Source organism: Rousettus aegyptiacus, unplaced genomic scaffold (assembly GCF_014176215.1).
Source record: "Rousettus aegyptiacus isolate mRouAeg1 unplaced genomic scaffold, mRouAeg1.p scaffold_m13_p_8, whole genome shotgun sequence".
In the NCBI taxonomy this organism is placed as follows: Eukaryota; Metazoa; Chordata; class Mammalia; order Chiroptera; family Pteropodidae; genus Rousettus; species Rousettus aegyptiacus.
In genome coordinates this window covers 61,590,831-61,606,614 of record NW_023416311.1, presented here as the reverse complement: position 1 = coordinate 61,606,614, position 15,784 = coordinate 61,590,831, and the positions used below count along the sequence as shown (strand labels likewise).

General features: G+C 34.3%; 1 long non-coding RNA gene across 1 annotated transcript in view; it reads left to right on the top strand.

Annotated features, from left to right (window-relative positions):
• Positions 1–15,784, top strand: part of LOC118606525 — a 236,810-nt gene that overhangs the window by 2,190 nt on the left and 218,836 nt on the right. The window contains exon 2 of the long non-coding RNA XR_004952489.1: positions 4,158–4,267. This is a non-coding gene — a long non-coding RNA (uncharacterized LOC118606525). The remainder of the gene's footprint in view (positions 1–4,157; positions 4,268–15,784) is intronic.

Sequence of the window (15,784 nt, the reverse complement as noted above, 5' to 3'; positions counted from 1 at the left end):
GTGGGCCCTAGGCCTTTATTGGGGACAAGCCATGTGGCAAGACCTTTGGGAGACAGGGCAAGGAAAAGATGTAACTGTTTACTATTTATCATGGTATGGGTCATGTTCCAGGAAACGATGAGGCAGATGTCCTCTCACATGCAATGGCCAGAAAAGGCTTCCGCCACTGACGTGGTGCACTGGCTCCAAGCCAATTGCAGCACGTGGGTGCCAGAACTATGTGGACAATAAAACAACAGTGGAACCTTCCCCTGAAGTGGGAGGATGTCACAGATGCCTGTGCCAAATGTCCAGTATGCAGCCAAGATATGCCTTATCCTCATCGCATGAAATGGGAACATGCGCAAGTAACAAGGGGAAAGGTCCTATTAACCATGTGGCAGGGAGATTACATAGGACCTCTTCCAAAAGCTCAAGGGGCATCTTATGCCCTTATGGCGGTGGACATAGCCACTGGGCTATTGTTTGCATGGCCCTACATTCCCTCAAATTAGACAAGCTGCTGTACTTAGGGACTCCAGTATTTACCAGCAGCTGTGTGACAGACACTCCCACAAATTGGGATGCATATTATTCACAACATGTCCATACTAAACAGACCCCATAGTTCTCTTTAGCCATCTTTCTGCCTGTGGCAGGTGATGTGGTAGTTGAACAGCTTTGGCAGAACATACTGGTCGAGCCTTGAATTATACTCATAAAGCCCTCAGTATGGTAACTTATGAGTTAGATCAAATGAGGAAAGCAGTATTGCAAAATCATATTGCTTTGGACATTTTAACAGCTGCCCACAGGGGCACTTGTGCCATTTCCACACTAAATGTTGCATTTATATCCTGGACCACTGGTGCAACACCTCACAAGCCATGGTAGGTCTCTCCCAAGAAATACAGGAAGTCCAATGGCTTACTTGGGATCCTCTGCAGGAATGGTGGACAGGCCTAATGTCCACCTGGCACTGGGTCTTAGCTCTCCTAGAAGGTGGAGCCTACCTACTGGTGGCACGTTGTTGTCCCCTGCATTGCTGTGGCATGTGGGTACAGAGCTCTGCCCTCCTGCACCACTCCCCTGGCAAGCCTACATAGGTGTAAGGGAGTGGAATGCGAGGAGAAAGAAAGATGGCTGTAGTCAGGCTCCCTCCTGACACCCTTAGCATCTTCCGGACGGAAGTGACTCAGCACTTCTCCCCTTTTCGTAACCATGTGCCTGATACACATGCACAGGCTTCTGTTCTCTGGCAGTGTGCCACAGTTGTTTAACTTGTGTATAAAAGTCACCTCTGCCCTGCACGGTTGGCTGTGCCCTTGCTGGAATAAAGGGCTATGTCACAGTTGCCTACAGCTATCTGCATTTTCTTCCAACTGCTTGAGCCTCATGCTCCTTACCTCGGAACCTCGAATCTGCAGCAACACAGAATTAAATTCAAAATAGGAAGGCCTAACTTATAAACAAGAACATTTTAATATAGCACTTCACATTTCACCATTTTTGATATGATTTTGCACTTATTTAATATGATTTGTCTGTTGTTTTTCATCACGGTCAGATGATAAAAAGAAAAGCTAGGTTGATAAAAGAAATTGATAAAAGAAAATGTTAGCAAATGTGGTAGAGAGGCCTAAATTTCTGAATAAAAACAAAGTCCATGCTGTATCATAGCATTTTACCAGAACCACAAGATTTTCTTGTTTCTTGTAGCTCAGGGTTGTATAACTTTTATTTTTAAAGTAATTTCTTCAGCTGTAGTTTAGCATTAACAAATCTACAGCTATCCATACTTTATTTTGTGTGATCAAAAATGTCAGGATGCAAAATTGTTTATTTTGTTTAGAAAGTTTTTTATAATTGATACACTCTGTAGAGAAACCTCATTGATTTGAAATTAAATCAATTTGATTTGCTCTTCTGTTACTTAGATAATTTCCTGGCTTATAAGAGTAGTAGAAATTGCTTTTAGACCTTATCACAAGGATAATATTACATGACTGTTAACACATAATTTTACCCATTTTCTGTGGATACATGGAAGCATGGAGCTTATTAACAACCCATCTCTAACAACTGGAGCAAACTGCTTAGTAGAAAAAGTAAAAATTTTTTAAAAAATAACATTTAACAGGAATTCAATAAAATCATTCTTCACTATTTATTGGTTCTGATACATAGTGAGTTGGTGACATTTTTAGCAAGTGTCAGAAAGTGGATATGTGGTGCAGGGTTGAAAGCTATTGTCAGGATTGAAAGTTTATAGATTTTTGACCCTTATTTCTCAGACTATTAAGATTGAAATTGCTTGTCACCTTTTAGTTTGATAATAAATTGAGGTCGATTTTGATTTCAAGTTTCTCTGTGGAATTAGTAAGTATAATAAATTTGAGGAACAGAATGGAATCCTTCAAATAGTAATTGAGTTAAGCCTTCTTAAGGAATTGGGAGGGATATACATTTCAAAGTATGTTGCTAGACGGTTCTCTTAAATTAATTCGTAGGAACTCCAGGGGTGTCTGCTCAAACCAAACTCAAATGACTTAAAATTCTAAAAATTTGATTTCTAATTAAATAAAACTGAAGGAGGCCTAGTAGAATTTTCAGTGTTTAGGTTATTAGAAATAATTTCAGATGAGAATTCATTATATGATAAACACACAGATACCCATTGTTTTATTTCTGATAATATTAAAATTATAAAATAACGATTAAAAAAAAACAAGAATAGAACTAGTAATACTCATCAAAGGGAACTATGTAAAATTTATAACTATTAAAGCAAAGAGTTCCTGTATTATAATTTCTCATTTATAAAACGAAGTTGTAGAATTAGATGTAAGATTCCAGTACTATGTCCTACAAACACAGTGCTTATTTTCCCCCAGTCCATAAAGCAAAAACACTTTGACTGTATTATCCTTCAATTAACCAACTAACTGTTCTAAACACAGAAATTTGGCTAATTAGACATGATTTCACAATAATAATGGAAAGTATCATTTATTGAAAGTTTACTCTGTCAGTTATGATATTTGATTTTGCTTATATTTTCATTTAATTACCAAATGGAAGACATTACCTTGACATATTATTAAACGTAATTTGTTGAGTCCCTAATTTGTATCTTGTTCCCAATACATTTCTTTCTCTTAACAAGGATTCGGCCAGGCTTTTGTTGTCTTGAAGAGTTAAAGTAGAAGTTGTTAAACCACAACCTCCTCTCTCCACCTCTTGTTTTGAAAACACAAATCCATTTAAAGGATTAAGCCAGTTCATTCCAGAGTGGGATGGAAGGGAGACCAGTTTTTGGAAAAGAGAGGTAGCTATGGAATGTGTAGACAGAATTGGGCAGAACTATGAACATAAAAGATTCCTTAAGAGTATGGAAGACTGTGTGTGAATGATGGTGATAATTATGTTCCCATGTAACGTGGGGAAGGAATAGCAGGAGCAGCTGCAAGGTGCAGTCGTGGAGGCCAGACAATGGGCTGAAGCTTAGCCTCACAATGATCCCATTCTAATTCCGAATAATGGTGCCCAAACTAAGCACAGAATAGCAATAAAAGCCAATTTTCTAATGACTCAAATAGAATTGGACAATTTATTTCTTAACTGTGACCATGATATAAAGAAGAGTAGAGAATCCAACTTTCAAAGTTGAATGAAAGTTCTTTGGATACCTGTGCAAACTTAAGGAGATACTATGCTATTCTTCTTTCAACCCCACCAAAACCAGGATTAGCATTAAATTACTACTCAGCAGCTTGGGTATTGGTGGCTCAGCATTAGATTTAAATTGATTTAGAAAAACAAAGTGCTATGATATGTTTTGTAAAAAATATATATATATATATATATATATATATGAGATAGCTATTATAACAGACAGCTATATTATAATTACATTATTACAGATATTATAAGTAACAGCTATAACAATTTCCATTTTATGGATAACTATGGAGCCATTGGTATTTTAAGCTACGTATTTTTACTTCTCCTGAGTACAAGGTAGGATTACACTTCCTTTTCAACCCTTTGCAGATAGGCATGACCATGTGACCTTTTAGACCAATCAAATGTGTGCGGAGGTGTGAATCACTTCCAGGTGGAAGCTGTATGAGTGGATTTATCATCCTCACATGGTTTTCTCTCCTCTTTGCTTTTAGGATTGCCAACACTTCAGGTGGTGCCTAATCTGTCTGCTTGCGCTCTGGACTGAGGATGGCACAGAGCAGAGACCACAGCTCATCAGGAAGACATGAAGTGTGAACAAAACGTAAGTCATTTTGATTTAAGACTTCAAGATTTTGGAGTTGCCTCCATAGTATAATCTGATCTGTTCTTCCTAGTGCTATAACGAGTCTCAGAGAGTTAAGTTTCTTTCTCAGTGAATCCATGCTGATTTCAAGCACAACCTTCCTTTCTAAATGATCAATTAATATTCAGTAAATATTAAGTACCTACTAAGGCCCTGAGGATTCAATGTTGAACTACACAGATAGGTTCTCTACATTCAAGGGAGTTCTCACAGACCACTTAACCATTGTTCAAGAATTAAGTTTATAATTTTAAAAATTAATTTCCTCTCTTGCTCATCTATACATCCACCTTTAAGAAAAGAAAATAACATTTGTCTATCCTTAGACCTTAGGGGCCTTTTTTTTTATTCCTCTGCAGTTTCTTAGAGTTTAACAACAGTAGTTCCTTGATCACGTCTGCAAGTCATTTAAATATCTTGGGACATAATTTAACTAGGCCTGAAAACTTGAATTAATTTAAAGCTGTAAAGTACTCCCTTATTATCTCTGTACATATCTTGCATTTTATCGCCCCTAATGATGTTTGTTCTAGATTTGCCAGCATGAAAATTATTTTCCTTGATGGAGAAAAAATAAACATAACAATACAAATAAATCTCTCTCTGCTTTGTTGCTTAACATTATATATTTTGTCATAAATTACAGTCTTTTCTTAAGGGGTGTGGATTGTTTTGAGCAAATGAGTACTTCTGCTACGTAGCCAAGAAATACTACTTACCAGGAATCAAGACCAGTTAATAACCAGTGAAGCTGAAACTAAAAATTTATACACAGGTGTTCGAACAAATTGTTGAGGTGAATTAATGAGATTAATTTGTGTTTGAGAGAACTCAGTGAAATACTTGAAATGTTTTTTCGATGCTACAGAACACTAGCTAAACAGGGGTTTTTTGTTTGTTTGTTTGCTAGTTTTTATTTGTTTTGTTTTATCTGAAGCAGCCTAAGGTAGCACTTCCATATTTTAAGAAGCACAGAGTTACAAGTGTATATAGAATCCTCTGCATTCTGTGCTGTGTCTCTATGATTGCTCTTACCCTAACATGGTGACACTGGTTTAAATGAATGTCTTCAATATTTGTGCTAGAATTTAGTACTCTCTCTTACAGGAAGATTGTGGGCTCCCTTTGGGTCAGGGAAAGCTTCATTTCTCAGAATTGATTGATTGATTAATTAATAACTTCATCAGATTCTTCTACAAGGTTCTCAGTGTTGGATTTTGACTCTAATTTTCTTATTTTATTTAATCTATCTAAAAGCTCTGTTATTCTGTCCTGAGAACTTTAAAATGTTCCAGGTCTTTGTGGACTTCATATTTTCTGTCTTTGGTATTTTTCTGCCTTTTAACCTTAAATGTCTGAGCTCAGGACATGTTCATCCATGAAGATCTTTGATTTCTGATTAACAAATTTGGTCAATATTTCCCTTTAAGCTTATAATAATTTAGACTCACTGATTTTTTTTATAGCAATATTCCATATAGAACTTCTGACCAAATGTACAATCCCATTTCTCTCACTTTGAAAATGTTCTTTTCTATAAATATTATGATTAGCTTTCCTCTGAGTCTCACTCCTGGACTTTTAGGGACTCTAAGATGACATTGTTACTATACCATGGTTTTGCTGTAGCCCCTTCCTAGATGATAAATATGCCTAGAGTGACATTTCTCCTTTGCTTTTTTTTTTTTTTTTTACCTTAAAAGTCAGTTATTCTCAACTGTTAGTGTGTATCACAGTGTTGTCTACAGATATCTGAATCAAAATCACCTACAGTGGATACTCATTCCCAGGACAAGCTGCATAATTATCTGAGCACAGTGCAAAATAAAAGTGTGAATGAAGCCTGTTGCTCTAAAGTCAGTAAGAATTTTAAGATAATGATAGCAGAACATTAAACCAAGTACCCTGGCTTCAACGTTGGCCCATGAAGCCAGTCTCAGAGATTCTGATTTAGAAGTTTGAAGTGGGGCTAGAAAGCTCAATTTTTAGCAAGCTCATTGGGTTTTTTAACATAAGTTGGTCTGCAGACCCCTGTTTACATATTAACCACACCTGCACCCTCTTCAAATTAAGACAACGATATTCTGGGTTACATGCTTTCAGAAAGTAAATACTTAACTAATAGATTTTGCCTTAGTGCCTGTTTTCCAAGATATTTTACAAAATCATCATTTATATACAGTCTGACTGGGTTATTTATAATATTATTCCACATGGATAACCCATGTAGTCTTCTACCTCTTTAATCAGACAAATGATCTTTTCAGGTGGTTTAATCCTCAGATTCTTAGCTATATACTTTCCCTTTTTTCATGATGTAGATGTATTGACATGGATACATGCTTATAGTAATGGAAATCTGTATTCAAATACTCAACATAACATATACTTCTATACTCTTTGAAAAAAAACAAAAAACAAAAGCAAACAAGGATGCCTACTGAACCCAGAAAAAACTTGGGGAAATAGTTCAGGAAAGACTTTCTCAAATGAGGATGAGAAGTTAACAAGGAAAAGGTGAGATAAAGACTGTCCTTAGCATACACAAAGGCCCGGAGACAAAATTAAAACCATGTCACACTGTGGAGACCACAGAACTATAGTTCAGGTGGCTGCAGCCTGTATGTATGTGGTGTTGTCTGCTTTGCGATGGGCTGGATATAGAAGAATGAGGGGCAGTGAGAGATGTTGAGAGGGGCTTTGGTAAAGAAAGTTCCATATATTTACCTAAGTAAAGAATTTTTAACTTGAATGGGAATGTTGATAAAAAATTTTAACCAAGAAAGTGACATGATCAGATTTTTGTATATAGTCAGCAAGCCTCCTGAATTACCTAATTTTCTCTCTTCTAAGGAATATTTTACCTATTAACTGTAGCTCATCAAAATGGTGACTTGAGCCATGATTCAAGAGTAAAACCCTCTTCTTTGACACCATTTAGTAGTTCCAAATTTTTGTCTACTTTCTCTTTTAAGACATGACAACGCAACCCTTTTTATTTCTAATTAGGACTTAAAAGGACCTGGAGACACTTTCAAAATTTCTTTAAAAGGTGTCATACAGTCTACAAATGCCAACCAACAGTTTGGTTATAACTAGGAAAAACTGTTTGGGTTTGAGTCCATCTGATATGCTTTCATCAACCCTGGATCTACAATCTTTAAAGTTTGCACATTTTCTCATCTGCTATGTTATATTCCAATGTGATTGCTCATTGTTTTTACTGCTTATATATCTACTCTTATCTGGGAGAGAAATTCTTATTAACTCAAATCTTAAAGGGAGTATGTTATTCCTTAAGTGGAAGTAATATGTATATTCTAAAAGACAGAGTTGATTGCTATTTGTGATACAGTTTTGACACTGATTTTGCTTAATATAGAGAAAGCAAAAGCTGCTCATAAGTTCTCATTATTTAGTATAAGATTTAGAAAATAAATTATTAGAGGACCAAGTCATAGGCTTATATCTACTTGCTTTATAACATTGCAAAAATCAATGTATCACTGATACCTACTAACTAGGTGATATCACCTATTCAAACTTAAGGAAGAGATATTTGAACTCTGGGAGTCTCATTGCCATTCGAGATGTTATTGTCAGCTTCCAGTAATGTGTATTCTAAAGAATATACTGTAATAATTGCCATTACATTCCTGTGAAATCTATACCATTATAAATCTAAAAGATACTGTAGACAGTGTTGCTTTCTGAATGTTAACTTTTGCAAGCATTGGAGTTTGTATGAGAAATAATCATTTTCTTAGCCAGGAATTTTTTATTAAATTATCATTGACATCCAATATTATTTCAAGTGTACAGCATAGTGATTCTACATTTATATATACTTTACAATGTGAGCACCACAATAAGTCTAGTAACCATCTGTCACTGTACAATGTTATTAAGAAGTTATTTTAGAAAGTTAAAATTTTTTTCTTGCACTCCTATTATTTTAAGTAAATTACTAGTGTATTTCCTGGACTTGCTTCATAAATCTAACTTTATATATTTTTTTTAATTTTACTTTTCACATAAAATAATAGACTCACTATTTCCCAGAGGCATGGAAAAGTTTTTCTTTCTAAATATACATATAAAAAATGGATTCACCAATAAAACATTCTTTAAATTGTGTTTCCTTCTTTACTTCCACATTTAAGATGATATCATGGGAGGAACAGTTAATGCCTTGTTCATTTTGATTTATTTGGTCCCACACCTTCTCACCTTGCTAATGAAAAATAAACTGTTCTACATGGGTCATTTACAATGTGATTTAATAAGATACTTTTTGTATTTCTAGCCTGCGACAATATATTAGCTTAAAACCACCTAGTAGAACAGAATTTGTTTTTTTCCCATTCTGTCTTCCAATCTAATGGGTAACTTAAAGCAAAAATGTATTTATCACCATTATAAAGACTTTAATATTCAAAGGACAAATGATGGCTGTTGTTAAAATAAAAACTTTTGCTAAGCCATGTTCCCCTACTCCCTAACTTCCTATGAGCGCTGCTATGTAAATGAAATCTTATTTTTGCTCACTGTGTCAAACTGTTCATACTTTCTCTTAAAGGGCAGACTAGTCACTCACCAACACGTCAGATAACTTCCTTAATTTCAACAGAAACGTGTGAATGTGGCCACTTTGTCACTGAAGGAGCAGATCTATGAGAGTACAGTTTTAGGTCTCTGTGGAATTTATACAAAGGCAACTTTAGTTGTTTCATTGACAAGGAAAGAGTGTCGCACAAAATATAAATTCAGGATTAATATTCTCCAAGTAAAGTATGTTAACAGACAAGGAGGGTCATTTTGTATCATGGTTTATTATTATAAGTATGGTTGAGGCAAGAAAAGGTTTTCTCTTAATATAAGGCTTGACCTCTCATTAAATGGAAAGGGGTATATCATTGTTTAGTGGCCAGACTTTACAGTTCTCACAAAGCTAGTTTTCATATAAATACCTCAGTCTTCATCATTAAGCAAGAGTTGATTTTAGTCCCATAACGGATGGCTCATTATTATTTTTGTTCATTCATGAATCACTATAACTAGATGGAAAGACTCTGGAAGTAAAAACCAGGATGTAAAACAACACATTTCCTGGTGATGGGTTGGTTCAGGCCCAGCCTGGGGCTGAGGACTATGTATGGAAAGGAGATGTCAGGTCTGCTGTCTTTCAGAGGATTGCTGAGAAGTGCAGTCTAAATGCACATGTAGGTCCATGCAGTTTCTAGGTTGGTTTTGTGTTGTTTTTAGATTTCAGCATCAAATTTTACATAATTTAAAAAGCAAAATTTTATGTTTATATATTTATATATGTATACAGTAATAAGGACGAATAGAAATATCAGGTTAATTGGTTAACAAAAGGAGTGTTAGCTTTTATTCTAGTCAATCTAGAGTAGGGATTGGCAAATGTTTTTTTGTCAAATGTCTTTTATAGCCACATTAATTAAGAGAAAGTGATATTCATTATTTTTTTCTTTTCTAAGATGACTTTTAAGAACCCCGAAACACATATTAGTTGAAAAGGTTTTAGAAATAAAAAGGTTTTCAGCCAGGTCTTCCCAAAGGAATGATTCTGCTAAAAATCATCATAGTTGTCTAACAGGCCAGGTGTTGACAGTTAGCAAAACTGGTTTCACCTGCTTCATTTTGGGCACATAAGAAGTCAATAGTAACTAGTCAAAAAAAAAAAAAAAAACCCACAAAGACTATAAGTCTGTGTGTGCCACCCTTTCCTTCAGCAATATATGAATTTCTCCCTCTACCTGAAAGTAGAGCACTCCTATGAAACCTTTCATACGCCAAAATGACATAAAGCAAAGAGTATACCCCACTTTCTGAAAGTTTGTATTATGTTACATACTTTAGTACCTGTTGTTGCTAACTGAAAGAAATATGAAGAAGATTTTCACTTTAATGAAAAAAAAAAAGCCTTTACTGTACTAATGTGGGTCTTTTTTAAAAAACAAAGTGGTATAATGCAAACTTTCAGAAAGTGGGAGATACCTAAATATATAACATGGAAGTGGCATTAATACAGTATATGTTCTTATACCAATTCACAGGAACTAAGTACAGCTATTTTAACTTCTAGTGCTTATGTAATTGTTGTGCTATTTTAACTTTGTGCTTTCTTTTCTTTATATACACTTCCGTTTTTAAAAGACATCGCCACAGTCAAGATCATAAAGAACCAAGATATGTATATATTTTGACTAAAGACTACAATAAGTTCTCACTTAACACTATCAATAGGTTCTGCAGCTTTAAGCAAAATGACAAATAACAAAATCAATTTTACCATAGGCTAATTTATATAAACAAGAGTTAAGTTCCTATGGCATTTCATCAATGTTGTAATGAAATGACATTGAACAAAATTAAGTTATTCAAGAACTTGCTGTACTACTTATATTCATTTACTTCTACTCTTATTAGGCACATTTGTAGAAAATCTTTTTTAGTATTAATAATTCAAAACTTAGTTTCAAGCAGCCAGACCACTGTGGTTAGATTCCAGTAAATACAAATTCTATTTTTTTCCTTTCTTCCAAAGACCTACCAATTTTATCTAATTTAAAACTCACTAGTCGCTTTTTCCAGATCATCCTCTCTCCCTCAGTTTTCAGTTTCTCTAAACCGTGAAAGTGTTTCACAGGAGAGATACATGACAAGTGAATACAAAGAATTCTATGAAAAGGAAAAGATACTTTTATTACTCATGAATTTAGTAATTTTGTTGAGAATGATTGTGAGGGAGGGGTTGCATGAAAATACCTACATGAATACAACTACTGTAGTTATAATAATCTGCAATAATTCAACACTTTTTTGTAGTCAGAACAAATTGCTCTTCTGCTTGCTTTGTTGGGTTGCTACATATTTGCTGGTTATGAGTCCAAAGACTCACAGATGATCAGTATAACCTGACATGCTCTGGTGTAGGAAAGCTTCTTAAATTCATGAACCTCATTTAAGAAGACCCCCCCCCCCAAATTTCTTCTGATCATTCTACAAATCAGTAATGACTTTATAACAGTAATGATCTTTCGAGTGTCTGACAAAAGCAATATGTATTCTGGAAAGGAGTAGTTATAGGAAATTTTATTCTCATGGTGATGAATAAGCAGGAGTGAGAGGGGACTAAAAATCTGCTTATTTTAATTATTGTGCAGCATTAGAAGGGCTGGACAAACAGAGCAGTGGAAAGAGCAGCCTTAACAGCAGATACTATGTGAAGAAGAAAAGCTGCTTTCGTAAAGGAGTCTCAGAGTTAGAGTTTTAAAAATCAAAGGGAGCAGTGAGAGAAATAACTTCATTAATGTATAGTATGGAAAGGCTTCTAACCATATACAAATGCAAATAGTGTCATCATATTTGGAGAAGAACATCAGCTCTTTGAAACGTGTGCATTCTCCAAGAGGCAGTCTTCTTTTTGTATGTGTGTTTTAAAAAAAGATTGTCCCTAAACCCATAGTTTCGAATTGAGCCTGGGATTGATACTTTGCAACTGTCTTCGAAATCAACATGTGCAGAGGAATAATCATAAGAAATCTTGTAGCCTTGACCATTGCTAATATGCAACTAACTTGATCCCTCTTGTAATGTTATGTGGAGTAACATAAGATCATTGAACTGACTTAGAGTGCTCCAGGGGCAGAACAAGATCATCATGGCAAATTATTTATTGGAAAATCATACTGGAAAGAAAATATGTGTCTTAGACTTGCCCCTCAAATGATAAACAGATAGTTTATATAACTGTGACAATTGTGTCTTTTTATAAATACTTGAATAAAAATGTCTCAGCAATGTTATGCAAACCTCTAAATTTGTAGTTGTAGGAGGCTCTTTATTTTAGGGTAAATTCTTTTGCAATACAATACAATTTAATTTTTCAATTTAGACCCAACTCAGGACTATGCCAATTCTTAAACTGTTTCCTAGTTAAAAAATAATAATAAACTGAAATCAGTAAAAACTTAACTTCAACATCGAGTAATTAAACCAAATTAAGTAATAAAAATGAACACATGTTGGGCCGAAAGGGAATAAAGAGCAGGTAGAAGAAGAGAGGAAAAAAAGGGAAAGGAAATCAAAATTTCTCAAAAGAACATACTAAAGGGAGGCAGAAGGAAAGTGAGTCCCTGACAACCTAAAGAAAACGTGTTTTCTTGTTTTGATTTCAGCAAACTAGGATCCAGCTCCCTGTCTCCAGCCCCCTGCCCACCCTCTCCACATCTATGTTTTTTCCTTGTCCTTAATGAAAGTCTACAACTCCTCCCCATGCTTCTTGCCTTCATCCCCATTGTCGTTTCTGCATTCCTTCCTGATCAGTAGAAGACATTTCATTACTTTTATAGATGGAAACTATGGCTCAGAAAACATCTGCTTTTTTTATGTGTCTTATCATTAATATGATCCTTGAGCTGTTGGGCTTGACTTAGAGACAGCAAATATCATGGGACAGCTTTTATTCTAGGAGCGATGCACTGCATTTCTGGTGGAGAAATCATGGAAAAGGTTTCTGCAAACCTGGGTTCTAATCTAGACTCTGTATTTTAGCTCTTTGTCTTTGGACAATCAAATCTTCATTCCTGGTCTCTGAAGTGATTGTATTAGATTAGGAAGTAAACTCTTTCCAATGCTAATTTAATCCAGCTTTCTCATTTTAAGGTATGGAGTTTAATTTATTTTGAAGTAGTGATAATGTGTGTTTATATTATTGCATTTATATATAATTGTCTATATAGATTTTTATGTGCATATGACATACAGCTATTGAGTACCCCCCATAAATATATGTATTTATATTAACCTCTCTAAACTCTATTTCAGATAATACCTCATCTATACTATACTACCAACTCAAATTTTCCTAAAGGCTTTCTTTTAGATTGGGGAGTGAAATGAATAGTTCCATAGTAGACGTGGGAGACTAGAGTTATCTGGGGAGAGAGAAGTGTTTGAAGAATCACAAACTTTCTGGAACAGGCAAACTAGGGTGATGTGGTTCCTGTTATAAAGTGAGCATATATATACTTATAATATGTTTGGTTTGTCTTATTTTTGGCAGGGTAACCAAACTAACAGATGTTAGTTTATCATTCTATTTTACTGGATGCTGTGTTACATACATGAAGTTAAATGCATACGCACTCACATTCACATTTACTCATATATATTTATTCCCAAATAATAACCTACATTTGATATGTTTGTTATCAGATGTCATTCAGACATAAACTGATGACTACTTTTTGTAGCACAAGTTTTAGATTTTATTGCAATGATTTTCCTATTAAGGGATAGAAGAAACCTGAAACACACACACACAAAAAAAGCTCTAGGAAGAAGAGGTACCACAGAGCCTGATTTACCTATACTAACTATCCACATTAACCCAAATGAAAGGAGAAATCATTTTTGGCGTCTGAAAACAATCAAAGTTCATCACATGAGGGACTTTCCAAGTCCGCATTTTATCAAATAAAATAAATAGTTTGCTGAACCTGGGACAGACCTATTAGAGTGTGCACTTTTTCAGACAAAAACTTGCTATTAGTATAATATATGAACATAATCCATACTATGATCCGTGCTATCTGAAATTCATTTATATTAGTAGTTCTACATTGTGTGTTGAGTGTGTAATGGTAGTGTCAGCTGGCAAATAAAAATGATTTGTGGCTCAAATAATGTTCAAAGTCCCCATGTTTATTTCCAAAGTACTGCCTGCCGAATTTTCTTGGTAAATATTGCCCCCTTCAGTTCATTCTGAGAGTGTGCATGGTAGTTTATGGGGAATATAGTCTTCCCCTGTTCAACTTGGCACCAGGAAGACGCTCTGATAACCCACTGTAGACTGATATGACCTCATTGCTCACATGGACAGGGTAGTTCTTTCCCAAGCATTATTTCCACATGAGAAAAGGCTTTGCTGTGTCTCAGGAAACCAAGAACTAAAACCAATATCCACATACAGGAAATGACTAACCGCTAGATTGCCTTTAGTGGCAATGAATAATTTTGAAACTTGTGTAAGTTTCCCTCCAAAACTATTTAAAATATATATATATATAGGGCTGTTAGAATTAATACAAATATAAAGCAACATATATATGAGAAATATATTAAAAAAGTAGATATTTTTTTCCCTAAGGTCATTTAAGGTAGAGGCTGAGATTGTGAGAATCCTATTGTTTTAGGGGCAGAGAGAGAAATGTGGGTTTGAGAGCATTACATTCAGCCAATGCTCATATTGGTTTAATATCTTTTGTAACATTTAGTTATTTTCAAGTATTCTACATATCAAGAAAGCCAGGATATTACAAAAAAGACTCTTGATTTGAGGAAAGGCTTAAAAGAACTTCTGAGAAAATTTTGAAAAAACAACTGCTTTTGTAAAAAGGATATAATTTGACATTTCAAAAAAACTAATAGTCATTTTTAACAACCAGAAAATATAATTGTAGACATTTTAAAGTAGTCATTTTAGGTCTAGGAAACTATTTAGTGATTTCATAAAACATTCCACAGACTTATTCCTACCTTGAAAATAGTTTCCAGAAGGCAAAAGACTCATACACATAAAATTTGTTACTAGGCAACATTGAATTGCATAAGTATTAATTCCATCAGCTACTCTGCTGGTCTCTTCCTACAGTGTTTAATTTCAACATACTAATAAAACCTAAACCTTGATCTACATATAATTCTGGAATTTTCTAACAGATTTTCAAAGAAATTAAGCCAACACTATAGACAGAGGATATTTATATGATAGAAGAAAGTATATAACTTATTTTTCACAAAAGATAGAAGGAACATTTTAAATTACTTTAACCTCTAATGCCCCCTTTTAATTTTAAAAACATAATTATCTTTGATCACAGAGCTAATAATAGTTTGTCTACCATTGCTAAATTTCTGTTATGTGCTACTACTGGTATTTGTGAGGATTTTTTACTAATGGAAAAGTATAAAGAATATTCATATTATTTGTATCTGCTCTTTTATTTAGGTAATCTCACAGAAGAAATATGACTTCAATTTATTACCAGTGGTAATTTGTGATTTAAAAAAAACTCAGTAACAAATTAATTACTTTAAAAATCCTGTAAAGCATGCAAACTGTACACTTTATTTTGGAATTTTTCTTCTCTTTTTTTTCATATTTATCTGCATGCATCTGATTTTTTTTTCTATTAAAACTAAGATATTCTAACAAAATTTTGGAAGAATATAGGAAAGTAGTGGTAGGGAAAGAATCTGATTCACTTTTTCTATTTAAATTCTGAATTTTGCTCTATGGATGCCTTTATGTTTTATTATATTTTATGAAAACTATGTTGGCTTGTCTTTCTTAAATAGTTATTCATAGTATCTAAGACACTCTTGTCAGAAAGACAAAGAGTGATCATTCTCTATTCAGAAAGACAAAGTGATCATTCTAAACAA